The 15,470-nt window shown below is 40.1% G+C and overlaps 1 protein-coding gene across 1 annotated transcript in view; it reads right to left on the bottom strand.

Annotated features, from left to right (window-relative positions):
• AOPEP (aminopeptidase O (putative)) overlaps positions 1–4,275 on the bottom strand; it is a 344,306-nt gene extending 340,031 nt beyond the window's left edge. Inside the window, exon 1 of the mRNA XM_047103061.1 lies at positions 4,208–4,275. The gene's annotated coding sequence lies outside the window, so the exon portion shown is untranslated. The remainder of the gene's footprint in view (positions 1–4,207) is intronic.
• Positions 4,276–15,470: the final 11,195 nt, after the last annotated feature.

Raw genomic sequence — 15,470 nt, 5'->3', positions numbered from 1 at the left:
AGCATGATTCAATATGCATCAAAAGTATAGTATATGCTATACACATACAATGGAATGTTACTCAGCCATAAAAGGAATGAAATTCTGATAGATGCTACCACACAGATGAACTCTACTACAACATGGGTGAACACTGAAAATATATGAAGTGAAATAAACCAGATACAAAAGGATAGTGTATGACTCCACCTAGAATAGGTAAATTCATAGAAACAGAAAGTAGAATAGAGGTTACCAGGGGCTGGGGGGAGGGGGAGAGGGGAATAGGGAATCATTTTTTCATGGGTATAGAGTTTCTGTTTGGAATGATGAAAAAAATACGGAAATGGATAATGGTGATAATTAAACAACACTACAAATGTGCTTAATTGCAATGAATTATATGCTTAAAAATGGTTAAAATAGTTAATTTTATATCATGAATATTTCACCACAATCAAAATCTTTAAAACATACAACCTACATTTTCAACAGGAAGTTTTAACATGAGTATCAGCTTTAATGGTACTAAAATTAAAAAAGTAGATCACTTATTCTCAAGTTCCTGACTAGGGATACCAAAGGAGTCAATATCAACTCCTAGCTTGAACTTGGTTTAAAATACATGCTTGAAAATGGGTACACACTTTGTAAATTCAATAAGGAACATTATTTCATTTTGCTTATAGTCAATTTTTTTTAGCTCATTGAAGACAGAAAAAAGAGAATTACACTGAGAAGGTAGCTTTATATGTGACCAATGCATAATGGTAGTTCTATGAGGAGGTATTTATCCACATAGAATCGTAACATGAGAGCAACAGCATACCTGTGCAGAGCACAATAAACAGATGTATAAATCAACTGGTATTCAGTTCAAAAGTAGAGTGGGCTCCCATATATTGGTAAACCATAATTTAAACCACTGAAATATCCCCCAAATTCAAAACAGAAATTAAAAGTCTATTATTTTGATACATATAATAACATGAAATATTTGAAGTCTTCACTCCAAACAGTGCAACCAAAAAGCATATTGCATTTCAAAGACAAAATGAAAGTAAATTTAATAAATTAGCATTTTCCCAGAATGGCTAAGGTTAAGGCACTCTAGTTAGGATAATTTAATTCTCCAGTATACTCATAAATATTATATATCAAATATCATTCAAAGAATAACAATTTCCAGAGAACTAGAATGCAATTTTCAAAGAACCTAAGGCCCAAACTAGACTAATAATATTAGCAAACACTTACATGGCTCTTCCAATATGCCTGATTTGTTCTAAGCTCTTTTCATAAACTAACTCACTGTATCCTCACATCTTCTGATAAAAAGTATCTTATTATTCCCATTTTACAAATGAGCAAATTGAGGTGTAGAGGGGTCAACTGTCCTGTCTGGGCTCACTGAGCTGCTAGTAAGTGACAGAGCTAGGACCTGAATAATGGAAATGTGGTTCCCCAGTCCCTGAATGTTTTTATTTTTTTAATGTTTATTTATTTATTTTCAGAGAGAGAGAGAGAGAGAGAAGGCAAAGGGCAGAGGGAGAGGCAGAGGGAGAAAAAAATCCCAAGCAGGCTCCACGCAGCCAGTGCAGAGCCCAACGAGGGGCCTTAACTCACAAACCGTGAGATCATGACAGCCACCCAGGAGCCACCCCACGCTCCCCCCAACCTCATCCCTATGGTTAATCACTATGGTTTACTATCTCTTGGTGACAGTGAGGAATGGAATACATAAAGTATAGGTAAACTCCAAATGCAAAGCAGTTTGGGTGGTCAAATATAATAAAATCTCTGAGGAAATTACCAAATTATAACACAGGACAGTAAGAGGGCACTTGGGATGAGCACTGGATGTTGTATGTAAACGATGAACCACAGGAATCTACCCCAAAAACCAAAAGCACATTTCACACACTGTATGTTAGCCAATTTGACAATAAATTATATTATAAATAAATAAAAATAAAAAATAAATTTAAATATTTTTAATTAAAAAAATAAAATGACTGCTCTGAGCAGCATCAGGGTGGTTCAGTCAGTTGAACGTCAGACTTCAGCTCAGGTCATGATCTCATGGTTTGTGAGTTCAAGTCCCACATTGGGCTCTCTGCTGTTAGCACAGAGCCCACTTCAGATCCTCTGTCCCCCTCACTGTGCCCCTCCCCTGCTTGAACTCTCTCCAAAATAAATAAATATTAAAGAATAAATAAATAAATAAAATGACTGCTCTAAGACATTAAGAAAAGATAAGGGGCGCCTGGGTGGCGCAGTCGGTTAAGCGTCCGACTTCAGCCAGGTCACGATCTCGCGGTCCGGGAGTTCGAGCCCCGCGTCGGGCTCTGGGCTGATGGCTCAGAGCCTGGAGCCTGTTTCCGATTCTGTGTCTCCCTCTCTCTCTGCCCCTCCCCCGTTCATGCTCTGTCTCTCTCTGTCCCAAAAATAAATAAATGTTGAAAAAAAAAAAAAAGAAAAGATTAAAATACAGCAGTATACTTAGTATTTAAGAAGGCAAGGAATTGTTCAGGACATTAAAATTTTTTCTCTCCAAAATAGTCAATAGGATTTTCAATTCTTAAAGGGGTAAAACTTTCCAAAATCATGAATTACACATTCCCTGAGGGGTCTAAAAAGAAGGAAGAAGGGTTGTACTGAGCAATCTTGCTTCCCACTTATCTCATTCTTAAGGATTGTGTGTGTGTGTGTGTGTGTGTGTGTGTGTGTGTGTGTGTGTATGTCTAGGGGGAATCATAAATTAAGCTTTCCAGGCATTTTAGTTCCAGGTATATAAGAACTTAATACTAAAGATATTACAAAGTGTCAAATCATTTAGATAGATGAGTGAATAAACTCACACAATTAGATGTGACTACTGTGAAAAGGCTGGAATTTTATCATTTATAGTAGAGTCATTTAAAAACAAACAAACAAAAAAAAAGGTATATGCTTTGAAGTCATACACGGACCTGAACTTAAAGCCTGGCTCCAGCATTTAGTTAGAGTTTTTGGCAAGTTAACCTCACATACCTGAGCTCGTTTCCTTCTCTGTAAATTGAGGATTAGTAATTCCTAACTCACACAAGGTTGTTGTGTGAGCTAAGAAGAAAACATATGCAAAGTGTCAAATGAAGTCCCTGAGACACAGCAGATGGTTAACAATGAGTGACTATTATTATTCCATAACCTTATTCTACTTTGCCCCCTGAATATTAGAAGAGTCTAATCTTACCAATTAGCAAGTAATTGGCAGGCTTCTCAAAATTATATGAAGATATGCTCTATTCAAAAATGGAACATACTTAAAGACGAACACAAAACCAAACCATCACCAGATCACAGATTTCAGAATCCTGCCTTTCCTCCCATATCTATTCTGGTTGGTTTTGTAACAACCGGTGTCCCACTATCAACAATATGAATTTTTTTTTTATTTTTTGTTGTCTACACATTCCCAGTGGGGTTCTGATACTTATTTTGCTGACTAACTTTGCAAAGGTACTTGTCACCACCGCTTGAAAACCAAAAAGAAAACTAGGAATAAGGAATATTTTAATGAGATGCTGTAACTGTTCCATCCATCTCAGCAGTGGATTGGATGCCATGTGGATCATTTATTATCACACTAGATTTTCACATTCCTTCGCCATTCCCTTATTCAAGAAATACGTGCGTTAAGGAGTAAAACTGACTGACAGAAAGAATGCTCTTTAGGGACACCCAAATTCAAAGCTTGGTGATCTCAGTAAGGATTCTTGGGGCGGGTGTTGGGGGTGGTACAGGGTTGGGGGGCAGGGAAGGTGGTTGGGCTTCACTGCAAGTGGAAATTAAGAGAACTGTAAACTGTTTTTGTCTCCTTAAACACGACTGGAGATGAGTCCTGTGGAGCTAGGAGCGGGGGGGGGGGGGTGAAGTGGGCCTGGAGGCAAAAGAAGGAGACAAATGCAGGCTGAAGAAGGGTCTGTGCCAGTGGGGAGAGGAGAGGTCAGTGCCCATCGCCACCCCAAGAGCTGAGGCGGAGAGAAGTGGCAGCTCAGCCCAAGTCCCCAGGACGGGCAGCCTCAGGAGTCTGAGACGACTCAGAGGGGATAGGGACCCCACCGACGGAAGATGAGGATTGAGGAGGGTTCCCGGTCGCCTCTAGAACAGGATGCTGCTGTCCCCGCCGCCATCGCGGCGCGAAAGGAGAGGAAGGCAAGGACCCAACTGGGAGCGTACAGGTTACCTGTCTCAGTCGCCTGCCCACCGGTCTCCACTTCCGCAGACTCTGGGTTACCACGGGCTACCCCGGCCGCGTCGAGTGACGTCATCAACGCGCGCCCGGGCCGCTGCCGGCCCGGCCCACCCCTTCAGGAAGACTGGGCGGAGTCTCCGAGGGGAGGTCTGCGCAAGCGCAGAGCTGCGGCGAGCGTGGGCTGGTGGGGAATGTTCGGCTGGTTTTGGGAAGTGTGGGGTTGCCCTTGTTTCTCGATTATTTCTAATTGCAAAGTCTTACAAGTATTTAGGAAAGGAAAAGTTACTGAATTACAGTAGTGCACTCTTTTTCCTTATGTTTTTTCGGCCTCTGTTATATATGAGTGTAGTGTACATATTCACTCCACCACAATTTATTAAAATCCAACTATGTGCCCGGCAAGCAGTCTGGGGTACGGCAGTGCACAAAACAGTAATCTCTTTGTGGAGATTCCTTTCTAGTTGAGAAAGTACATATTGAATAACTCAACAAATCTACATGCATTCGTAGAGATCAGAAGTGTGTGGAGGGAAAAAGTTGCCGCAGAAACTAAAGGACAGAGAGTGCCCTATTTGAGATGTTAAGGAAGTAACTCTGTAGAGACTTGTTGAACTGAGAAGAAGCCAGCTCTGTCAAGATCTGGAGGAAGAACAACCAAGAGAAGTGTTGACATGTTCGCAAGCTATGAGGAGGGAATGAAATGTGGTGCCCTTGAGAAAGTGAGAAAGTAGGGTAGGGAAAAAAAACCGAAGATAAGAACAACAAGGCAAGGAGAGTCCTGATATTGCAGAGCCTTTCTGGGTTATCATAAGTGGCATGGGTTTTATTTGAAGTGTAATGGGTAGACAGTGAAGAGGTTTAGACATGCAAGTAACAGGATCTGATTTTATAAAACCGCCCTAGCTGTTGTGTATACAATGAACGATATTGTGTATAGTAGCTCATTGGAAGACAAGAAAGGATGCAAAGAGACAATTGCTTTTGCAGTGATGGTGTAAGGAATGATGGAGAAAAGTTGACAAATTTAATATTTTGGGGCTAGAGATGACAGCCTTGGAGATGGATTACATAAGGCGATAAAGGGAAAGAAAGGTGTCAAAAATTACTCCTAAATTATGGGCCAGCTCGCGAATAGAGACTATGGAGAAATGGAGTTCATGGTCACTACTTAGCTCTAGATGATTTTTGCCAACCAGGAGTGCTGGCTTGGTGATGTCAGATCCTCTCATTTTTAAAGATAAATCAATATACGGATAAATATACAGATACTTACATAAAATTTCTTAAATTTTAAATGTTAGTCACTAATTCAAATTTTGTTAAATTTTTATTTTGGACCAAACAAAACACATCTGCAGGCTACAACTTTGCCTCCTTGGTGGATATTTTCCCAGCAGGGTGACTTCATCTACTCTTGTGGGACTACAACTTGTAAGCTGATAACTCCCAAGTCTGTTTCTCCACCCAGGCCTTTCTAAAATTTCCTATCGAAATACTCAAACTTCACCTAGACATCCAGTTCTCATCTCAAACTTGACATTTAAAACTGAACTCATCATCTACCCTCACCCTCAAACCCAACCTACTTAGTTATTCTCTGTCTCTGTTAACAGTATCAACATCCACCAAGTCACCCAAGCCTAAAATCCAGGATGATCCCAGACTTGTATCTCTCCCTTATCCCACAGTCCAACTAAACATGTGCTGACCTTGCTCTTCTCAATATTTATCACATCTGCCCATCACCTCCATTCTTAACTGACTACTGCCTTTGATGAAGCATTTGTATCTCTTTTTGGGAAAGTCACATAACCTTTCTGCGCCTCTGTTTTTTCACTTGTAAAATGAGAGGATTGAGCTAGTTGATTTCTAAGATCTGTTCCATTTGTAAAATTCTGTCTTCTAAAGCCACCAAACATATCACAATCACTGCCTAGAATTTTTTTGTGGTTTTTGCCTGGCTGTTTTAATACCAAAGATATTGTGAATAGGTTAACAGGGGAAAAAAGGACTTGATTAAAATAAGCAATACAAAATGAAATTAACAAATAGCTAAAACTACTCACAGTTTTGTTATAGAATAAAAAATGAAAGAAACTACTGGTTGGTAATATTGAAAACTGGAAAAATTGAGAAAAACAGACATGGCAAATACAATTTCTCTTTTATTAAATGTTGATGGGAAAACAAATATTCTTGACAAAATTTAAATCTACAAGGTTTGTGCAGAAAAAAAAATCTGTCTTGGTTAATTAACCACAAAAGAAAGTTTGTAATACCAGAAGCTCTAATGGCTATAATTTTGCATGAAGAAAAAAAATACTGAATTTTAACTTTAGTGTAAAGTTTATATGTAAAAAAACTGAAACTGATTCCAGTAAAAATAATTTTGGTACAATGGAAAAACAAGAAACAAATTTTATATAAAATCGAACATGGCATTTCAAAAGCATGATGAAATTTGCCCTTTTTTTATTCTAAAGAGTTTAATATCTGATTTTAAAGATTTCGAGTAGAATTTTAAAACCTGGAGTTGAAGTTGAGAGTATGGTGATTTCTGATATTAATAGTCATTAAAAGTTGGTTTACATGCAAAATTTTTTCATTTTGGGATGCCTGGGTGGCTCAGTTAATTGAGCATCCAACTCTTAGTTTTAGCTCAGGTCATGATCTCATGGTCCTGGGATTGAGCCCTGCATTGGGCTCTGCACTGGGCATGGAGCCTGCTTGGGATTCTCTCTCTCTCTCTCTCTCTCTCTCTCTCTCTCCCTCTCTCCCTCTTCGCTGCCCCTCCTCCCCCCACCCATCTAAAAAAAGGGGAAAAAAAGAGTTTTCTCATTTTGATGATTCAGAGTAAAAAGAACTCAGAAAAGTGGACAAGTACTCACTTAAAACTCTGTGTATGGCAGCTAACCAACAACTATAGCCAAGACAACAAACCACATGGTAAAAGCTATCTTGTTTTTCTAAGTTATTCATGCATTACCAATTATATTGTTGTTTGTTACTCATAAGAATAAGGATAAAGGTCCCCTTCCACTGTCTTTTTTCTTCCCACCTGTTTCTCATGTTTATATAGGATAAATTATATTTTACAAAGTAACTTATTATGAAAAAATGGAATCTTTTTTTTAAAGGAATAGATTTCTAGGATTTGACTCTGGCCTATGTCAAATGGGTATGTTCTGTGAAGACTTTTTGCACAACAGTTAAGACTATAATTACGTAAGTGCCATCTTTCCTATACAGAAGATGCGTTTAAATCTGAAACATTAAAAAGTCCAAATATTTTTGTGTCAATTTCTCATATCTCAAAATACATAGACAAAGATATTTTTAAGTCACTTTATATTCTTCATACACAAACAGCTATGTGATAAATGTTTTCTTTCAAATACGATTTTGTAAATGTCAACAAATTTTCACTCTTCACACAAACATAGATTAAAAATGAATATTTAAAGAATCAAACTCACTGCCTTTTTAAACACTCTGTCCCTAGTTCTACATTTGTAGCTTCAGTCTTTAGATATTTTAAAATACGGTATTTGTCTTTTGATGGAAAAGAATCCCTCAGCTTGTAAAGCTGAAGCATCCAGGCCACCAAACTGCAGAAGTCCACTCATCCCTGCTTTTGGCTTACCTTAACTTGCATATTACTTCTTTTTTTTTTTTTATGTTTCTTTATTTTTGAGAGAGAGAGAGAGAGAGAGAGAGAGAGAGAGAGAGAGACAGAGCATGAGTCATGGAGGGGCAGAGAAAGAGGGAGACACAGAATCCAAAGCAGGCTCCAGGCTCCAAGCTGTCAGCACAGAGCCTGACATGGGGCTCGAACTCACGAACCATGAGATCATGACCTGAGCTGAGGTCAATGCTTAACCAACGGAGCCACTCAGGTACCCAACTTGTGTGTTATTTCTTAAAGATAGATCTCAAAGGTCTCTCAAGAAATTTCTCACAAAAAGCAAGTATTTTGATTGGGTCCAAGAGGGTTCAGGAAGTTTATTTTGAATGCTGCCATAATCCATTTAAAAAACAGTTTTCTAGAAAACACTGTTTTTCTTTAAAATTGTTGATGTAGGTATAATTTTGATTTAAATGTTTATGATCACATATACAAAATCATCACCCTACAGAATCAAAATGACAGAGTCAACATCTTATATTTATTCAGTAACTCTTAAAAATCTTTAGCTGGTCTTTCAGTTCTAAAACTCACATTTATGAGTATTTATTCATGCTGCAGGCAGAGATATTTCCTAAGTTCTGGAATAATTGGAGTACATATAGCAGATATGCTTTTCATTAATGACTGTTTTTCCCCTTGAGGCTATCAGCCCATGAAATCTGTTGATATCCACTGCAATTTAGTGCACTGGAACATTTTCAAGGGAATTTCTGGCTTGGCTCAGGTGAACTCTGTACAATAGAGGAGGGGAAGACAGAGACTGCTGGCTATTCCTCAATATCTAATCTCTTTTTTTCATAATAATAGAACCCTCAAATTTTAAATAATAGAAAATCCTATCTTAGCCAGACACATGGCCACTCAACATAAAGACAGTTCTGGGGCAGCTGGGTGGCTCAGTGGGTTAAGTGTCCGACTTTGGCTCAGGTCATGATCTCTCGGTTTGTGCGTTCAAGCCCCACGTCAGGCTCTGTACTGACAGCTCAGAGCCTGGAGCCTCCTTTAGATTCTGTGTCTCCCCCTCTCTCTGCCCCTTCCCTGCTCACACTCTATCTCTCTCTCTCAAAAATAAATAAGTATTAAAAAAAGTATCTAGACTACCTTTCAACCTCCCTTCCAGCTAGATGTGGCTCTGTAACTAAGTACTGGATAATGGCAGTAAGAGTAAGTATAATGTAGCAACCATCCTTTCAAAACAGATGGGACAGTGGCACCTGGGTGGCTCAGTCAGTTAAGCATCTGACTTTGACTCAGGTCATGATCTCATGGTTCATGAGTTCAAGCCCCGTGTCAGGCTTTGTACTGACAGCTAAGAACCTGGAGCCTGCTTTAGATTCTATGTCTCCCTCTCTTTTGCACCCCCCGCCGCTCATGCTCTGTCTCTTTCTCTCTCCCTCTCATAGATAAGAAAACATAAAAAAATTCAAAACAGATGGGACATAGTTTGTGTTCTTCCCATCCTCCTGTCCATTGATTGGAACACAGATGTGTTAGTTATTCCTTTTTTTTGAGAGAGAGAGAGAGAGAGAGAGAGGGTGCAAGTGAGTGAGGGAAAGAGAGAGAGAGAGAGAAGCAGGACTCCCCCAAACCTGGGCTTGAACCACCAGAAGCAGGGCTCAAGCTCACCCAATGTGGGACTCAAACTCACGAACCATGAGATCATGACCTGGGCGAAAGTCAGATGCTAACCAAGTGAGCCACCCAGGCACCTTGGTTATTCCCACAGTAGCTATCTTGGGTTATAATTCAATCTTCAGAACCTTAAGGAAAAGCACCAAGATGGAAGTCCAGACCCCTGAGAACTTTGTGGACAGAACCACCATACCAGCTCTAAACTATCCATCTCTGCACTTGTACCAAGAGAAATAGGCTGCTTTCTGTTTAAAGTCACTTTATTTTGGGTTTGTTTCTTCTACTAAAACTAACTGATATGAGGACTAGGGGTCAAAAGAAAAATACCCAGTAAAGGCATTTGTGGATTTAATGTAGACCTGAGTACCAAAAAGAAAAATCCTCTCAGAGGAAGTGGAGGCTCACTTTTGTAACCCCAAGCCCCTGAGAGAACATAACAGAGGCCTGTAAGAGATACTGTCTGAAGGCATTAACTCCTAAATTCAGTTTCTTGATAAATCAGGTACTTCCCTCTTGTAGCCTCACTCGTATCCTACGTAATATCCCTCATTTCCCCCGGTAACAGAACCCTGATTTTGTGGAAGAAAATCCATTGACCTCAAAGAAGGTAGGCCCCTCCTTCAGTCTCAATGGATGAACAGTTACAAATCTAAACTGGTTACGGAATCTGGTTCCTCTTTGCCCTTCCTCATGGTCCCAGCTTTCCTTACAGCTAAGTTAGGCCATGTGGGACCATCTGGGCAATTAAAAGGAAGGGGAAGACTGCTAAGTGCTCCCGGGACAGATTTTACCTTTCTAACAAAAAGATAGTCATAAAAGAAGAGCTAGCTGGCCTGAGGGCAAAGATGCTGGAGTGTGGCAGCCATCTTGACCTTGGATGGTAAGCCTAAGGAAGAAAAGGTGGGTGCCTGGGTGGCTCAGTCAGTTAAGCATCCAACCCTTGATCTTGGCTCAGGTCACGATCTCACAGTTCCTAAGTCTCCCGCATCAGACTCTGCGCTGACAACATGGAGCCTGCTCGGAATTCTCTCTCCTTCTCTCTCTCTGTCCCTACCCAACTCATGCCCTCTCTTTCTCAAACTAAATAAATACACTTAAAAAAAAGTTAAGAAAGGATGAAAAGTCAATGTGCTGACAAAGGAGGAGGAGAAAGAGAGTGGATCCTGAGTCATTGCTGACATTGAGATGCTGACCCTGATATCTCTTTGGACTTCTTAGTAAACAATATTGTTTCTGGTTTTTGCCTGTTAGTAAGGTTTGTTGTTGCTGCTGCTAGTTGCAATTAATTTTATGTTGTGTGCAATTAAAAAGGGGGCATAGGGGTGCCTGGGTGGCTCAGTCTGTTAAGCGTCTGATTTTGGCTTGGGTCATGATCTCTCAGTTCATGAGTTCGAGCCCTGCATTGGACTCTGTGCTGACAGTTCAGAGCCTGGAGCCTGCTTCAGATTCTGTGTCTCCCCTCTCTCTGCCCCTCCCATGCTCATGCTCTATTTCTGTCTCTCGATAAAAAATAAATGTTAAAAAAATGTTTTTAAAGAAAATAAAGGGGGGGATAATTCCAGCATTTGGGGGGTTGTGGATTTACCTCTTCACTCTTTTCTATACCAAGCCTTCTCTTCCATGTTTAAATAGTACTCCGTGCTGATGCTTCTGCTGTTATAGTTGTTCTTGCTTTTTTTTTTTTAATGTATTTATTTATTTTTGAGAGAGACAGAGAGCATGAGCAAGGGAGGGACAGAGAGAGACAGAGACAGAGAATTGCAAGCAGGGCTCTGTGCCATCAGCTCAGAGCCCGATGCAGAGCTTGAACTCATGAGTTGTAAGACAATGACCTAAGCCAAAACCAAGAGTCAGACGCTTAACCGACTGAGCCACCGGGTGCCCCTCTCCTGTTTTGTTTTTGTTTTTGTTTTTGTCACTGCTACCATCTTACTTTTTGAATGTGCTAAATAAACACTTATCCACAATTTACTCTTCTGTACACTAGATTTAAACAAACTTTACAATACCCTTTTGCCTAGCTCTAATACCAGTGCGGTTTTTGATAAGCCATTACCACTATTTTAGGATGAACCATAAAGAGTTCACAGAAAGGAAATGGGTCTTCGTGTTCTCTAGAAGATAAAGTTTGTGCTTTGCCTTGTTATAAGAGGCCCCAGGATTTCTGGTATGAGTGGTCTACTAAATTCCCATCCACTAAAGGAAAATTCATAATTATCTCTGATTCTGTCACTATTTGCATGGCCCCAGCAACTTACTCATCTTGTCTGAGCTTGCATTTTCTTCATTTGTATAATGAGAAAATGTTACTAAATGATTTCATGCTTGTTGTCATTTTTTCTTAATTTCAAATTTCTACTTTTCTAACTTCCCCTAACTACCAAACATAGTTACATAAGCCTCTAAACTCTTAATAGAATTTCCTTAAGAATAAGAAATTAGGGGCGCCTGGGTGGCTCCGTTGGTTAAGCGTCTGACTTTGGCTTGGGTCATGATCTTGCAGTCTGTGAGTTCAAGCCCTGCCTCGGGCTCTGTGCTGACAGCTCAGAGCCCGGAGCCTGCTTTGGATTCTGTGTCTCCCTCTCCCTCTGCTGCTCCCCTGCTCACACTGTCTCTCTCTCTCAAAAATGATAAATAAACATTAAAAAAATTCTTAAAGAATAAGGAAATTAGCCTAAAGCCTGTGTGCCATGTCTCTGGCCCATTTAATGTCACCATAGTCCAGCCACATGTCACACCAAAGGGAGTGAGCATGTTAGAACCCAGCATGGGTTGCATGCCATCATTTCCTAAGGCAGGAGTTGTGGCAAAAAGAATTCTCTCTAAAAATCCCTATGGATTGATGAGAGACAGGTGGGGTGAATGTGTCAAAATATAAATTCAGGATATGAAATATTTGCAAGTTTTTAAAAGGAAAATCATACCAGAGAAGGATGGTTGGTAAATGAAAGTTGAATATAATGATTGGCCTAACAAACATGGGCCACAGGTCATCTCAGTGACTTGGTCAATATAGATTGAAGAGATTACTATAGATTTTATATATAGTCAATCCTCGAACAACAGGGATTTGAGCTGTGTGGGTCCTTTTACCACAGATTTTTTTCTTTGATAAATACAGTTCAGTAATGTAAGAAGTGTATTTTCTCTTCCTTATGATTTTCTTGATAACATTTTCTTTTCTCTAGCTTACTTTATTGGAAGAACAGTATGTATTACATATAACATAAATATATATCAATAAAACCAATTTATGTTATTGGTAAGGCTTCTGGTCAACAGTAGGCTATTAGTAGCTAAGTTTTGGCAGAGTCAAAAGTTATATGTGTATTTTTTGACAGCACAGGGTGGGGAGGGGGTCAGTGCCCCTAACCCCCAAGTTGTTTAAGGGTTAACTTTATACTCATATAGCAGTTTAGGCCACAGATCTTATTGCCACATTGAGGCTGATGTGAAAAGTAAACACAGAAGAGATCCTGTGGCTTAGAGTGACAGGGTCATTTCCAAGAGCACTAAAACTGAAAATGATGATCCTTTTACTAAAAGTAAGAAAAAAAAGGCACAGGAAGCCATCAAAGTATTGTCAAAATGGATGGAATACACTGATTCCTAGAAAGAAAGAGAGTGGCATTCATGATAAAATATTTATTTTTACCAGAGAAGGAAACAACAGTTTTCAGAGGATTCCAGCGAAAGCAAACACTAACGTGGCTCAGCCATAGATGGCACAGAGCCTCTGGCTTCTAGAAAAGAAAGTCCTTCTACACTCATCTCTGATCTCTCTTTTCTTCTCTAATGCAGGAGTATGTTCAATGGAAAAGAGGATATGTGAGACATAAGATTGATACATTCCTTGCTAACTGGACGTGTGTCATATAGCCACATTCATTCTTTTTCTTTTAGCAACATTTCCTGAGTGCTGCCATGTATTGGGTACATTTCTGGGGTCTGAGGATACAAAGATGAAAAATATGTCCCTGACATCAAAGAACTTCCAGGCTATTGTGGAGATAAAAGGGGTCTATTTCATTAGAGATCAGAGCTCTGGTATTTGTCCTAGGTGGGTTCCGAATAGCAAATCCGGGATGGTGAAAAAGACAAACCAGGACATGAAGATAAAATTGGGCAAGGGAGATGGATATTGAGGAACCAAGAAAGCTGAAGACAATCCAACATGGCAGAGAAGTATGGAACCAAAGTTCCCCTGTCCCTCAAACATAGCGGTGTTGAGGCCAAAGGACCTTGAACTCCAAGAGTCTGGGCAGCAAAGTGAGAGGGAGCCTCCAGGGACCCACTGGGACAACATGACAGGCCATTGCCGTGTGACTGCGAAGCGGGAGACACAAAATGGGCGGCGGAGGAACAGAGGGGAAGGATGCCCTTCCGCAGAGAGACAAAGGGAAGAGAAAGAGAGGTTGGAAAGCATAGGACTGTATCTGGACAAGAGAAAAACCACAGATGGGAATTGGAGATAGACCCAATCTCTAACTGCGAGGCTATCTCTGGACTGGGACTGGCTGCCCTGTTCCCACACCTGGGGAAGAAGGGAGCCAGCCCTGGGCTCAGTAACTAGTTCAGAGGCGTAATCCACCACAGAGAAAGCAATCCCCTCCCTGGAGTGCTGTGGGAAGAAGTATATAACCATTCAAAGGACAAAGACTGCCTGCACTCGCAAGTGCGTCCCTTTAAGACATCGGGGTTTAAATTCCAGGCAAGCACCAGGGAGGCGTGGGAGTCGGTGGAGCAGGAAAAACCGCCTCATTGGTGCCTGAGGCGCAGTGAGAATGGGATGAACACAGTGGTTTGGACACCCAGTCTGTGGAGGAGAGACTTGGGTGTCTCCATTTTTCTCCCCATCACCAACAAGATGGGCCTGGGACAGGGGACCCACAGGGGAGGCGGTACCCGCCTGCACCAAACCACGCCCCTTTGCACCTTGTAACTCCGCATCTAAGAGAGCGGGATTGATGCTGAGGAACCGGACAGCCCTTCCTCCGAGCCAGACCAGCACTGCCACGGGTTCCAAGGCACCCAGCAGTTTTGCATTGCCTGATTTCATTCTCAGACAATTCTTATATATATATATAATATTATATATCTTTTATATTATAATATATTATATTATATTTTAATATAATATATTTATATTATATATATTATATAAAATATAATATGCAATAATATAATATATATTTAATATAATATATTTACCATGTTCTATTATATTATATATATTATATATATATATATATATATATATATATATATATATATACATTTATTCCTTCCTTTTCTCCTTATTATCTCTCCTCTCCTCTAGTCTGGTTATTCAGGTTGTTGGTTTATTTAAGCAGACATATTTAATCTATTCTCTTTATACCTGTTCTACACCCCGTTCTTTATTTTCCTTTCTCACTCTCTGGATTAAGTCATATAGTTTCTCTGTCTGGTCAGTTTTATTTTATTTTATTTTTCCTTGCCTCTGTTATTTCTATCTTTGTATGGGATAAGACCTCTTCCATCAGCGCCACCCCCAGCCTGCTGTTTACTTGTAGCTGGTGTTTCTGGTTTTTTGTTTTTGGGTTTTTTGTTTGTGTGTGTGTTTGTTTTTGTTTTTGTATATTTTTTGTTTGTTTTCCTTTCCAAGGCTACTTCAGCGAACAAATCAAAGCACACCTGGTGGAGGTTCCAAAACATCACTATGAGTAGGGAGATAAAGTTATCCAAGTCACAAAAACAGAGAGCAAATAACACTCTCCAAAAAACACCTCCTGAAGGGCCAGGCCCTGGACAGTGTATGACCCCTCTTTAATATAGTAGTGCTCACAGGTGCAGGGCACATAACAAGCTTGTAAAACACATAAGGGACAGAAAACTAGCCAAATGACAAAATGGAAGAATTCTCCTCAAAAGAAATTCCAGGAAGAAATCGCA

This window comes from Lynx rufus, unplaced genomic scaffold (assembly GCF_022079265.1).
Source record: "Lynx rufus isolate CCGP_SWC_20201006 ecotype Redwood Valley unplaced genomic scaffold, mLynRuf1.p SCAF_10, whole genome shotgun sequence".
Taxonomy (NCBI): domain Eukaryota; kingdom Metazoa; phylum Chordata; class Mammalia; order Carnivora; family Felidae; genus Lynx; species Lynx rufus.
The sequence above is the reverse complement of the archived record's forward strand: the minus strand, read 5'-3'. Positions and strand labels throughout refer to the sequence as shown.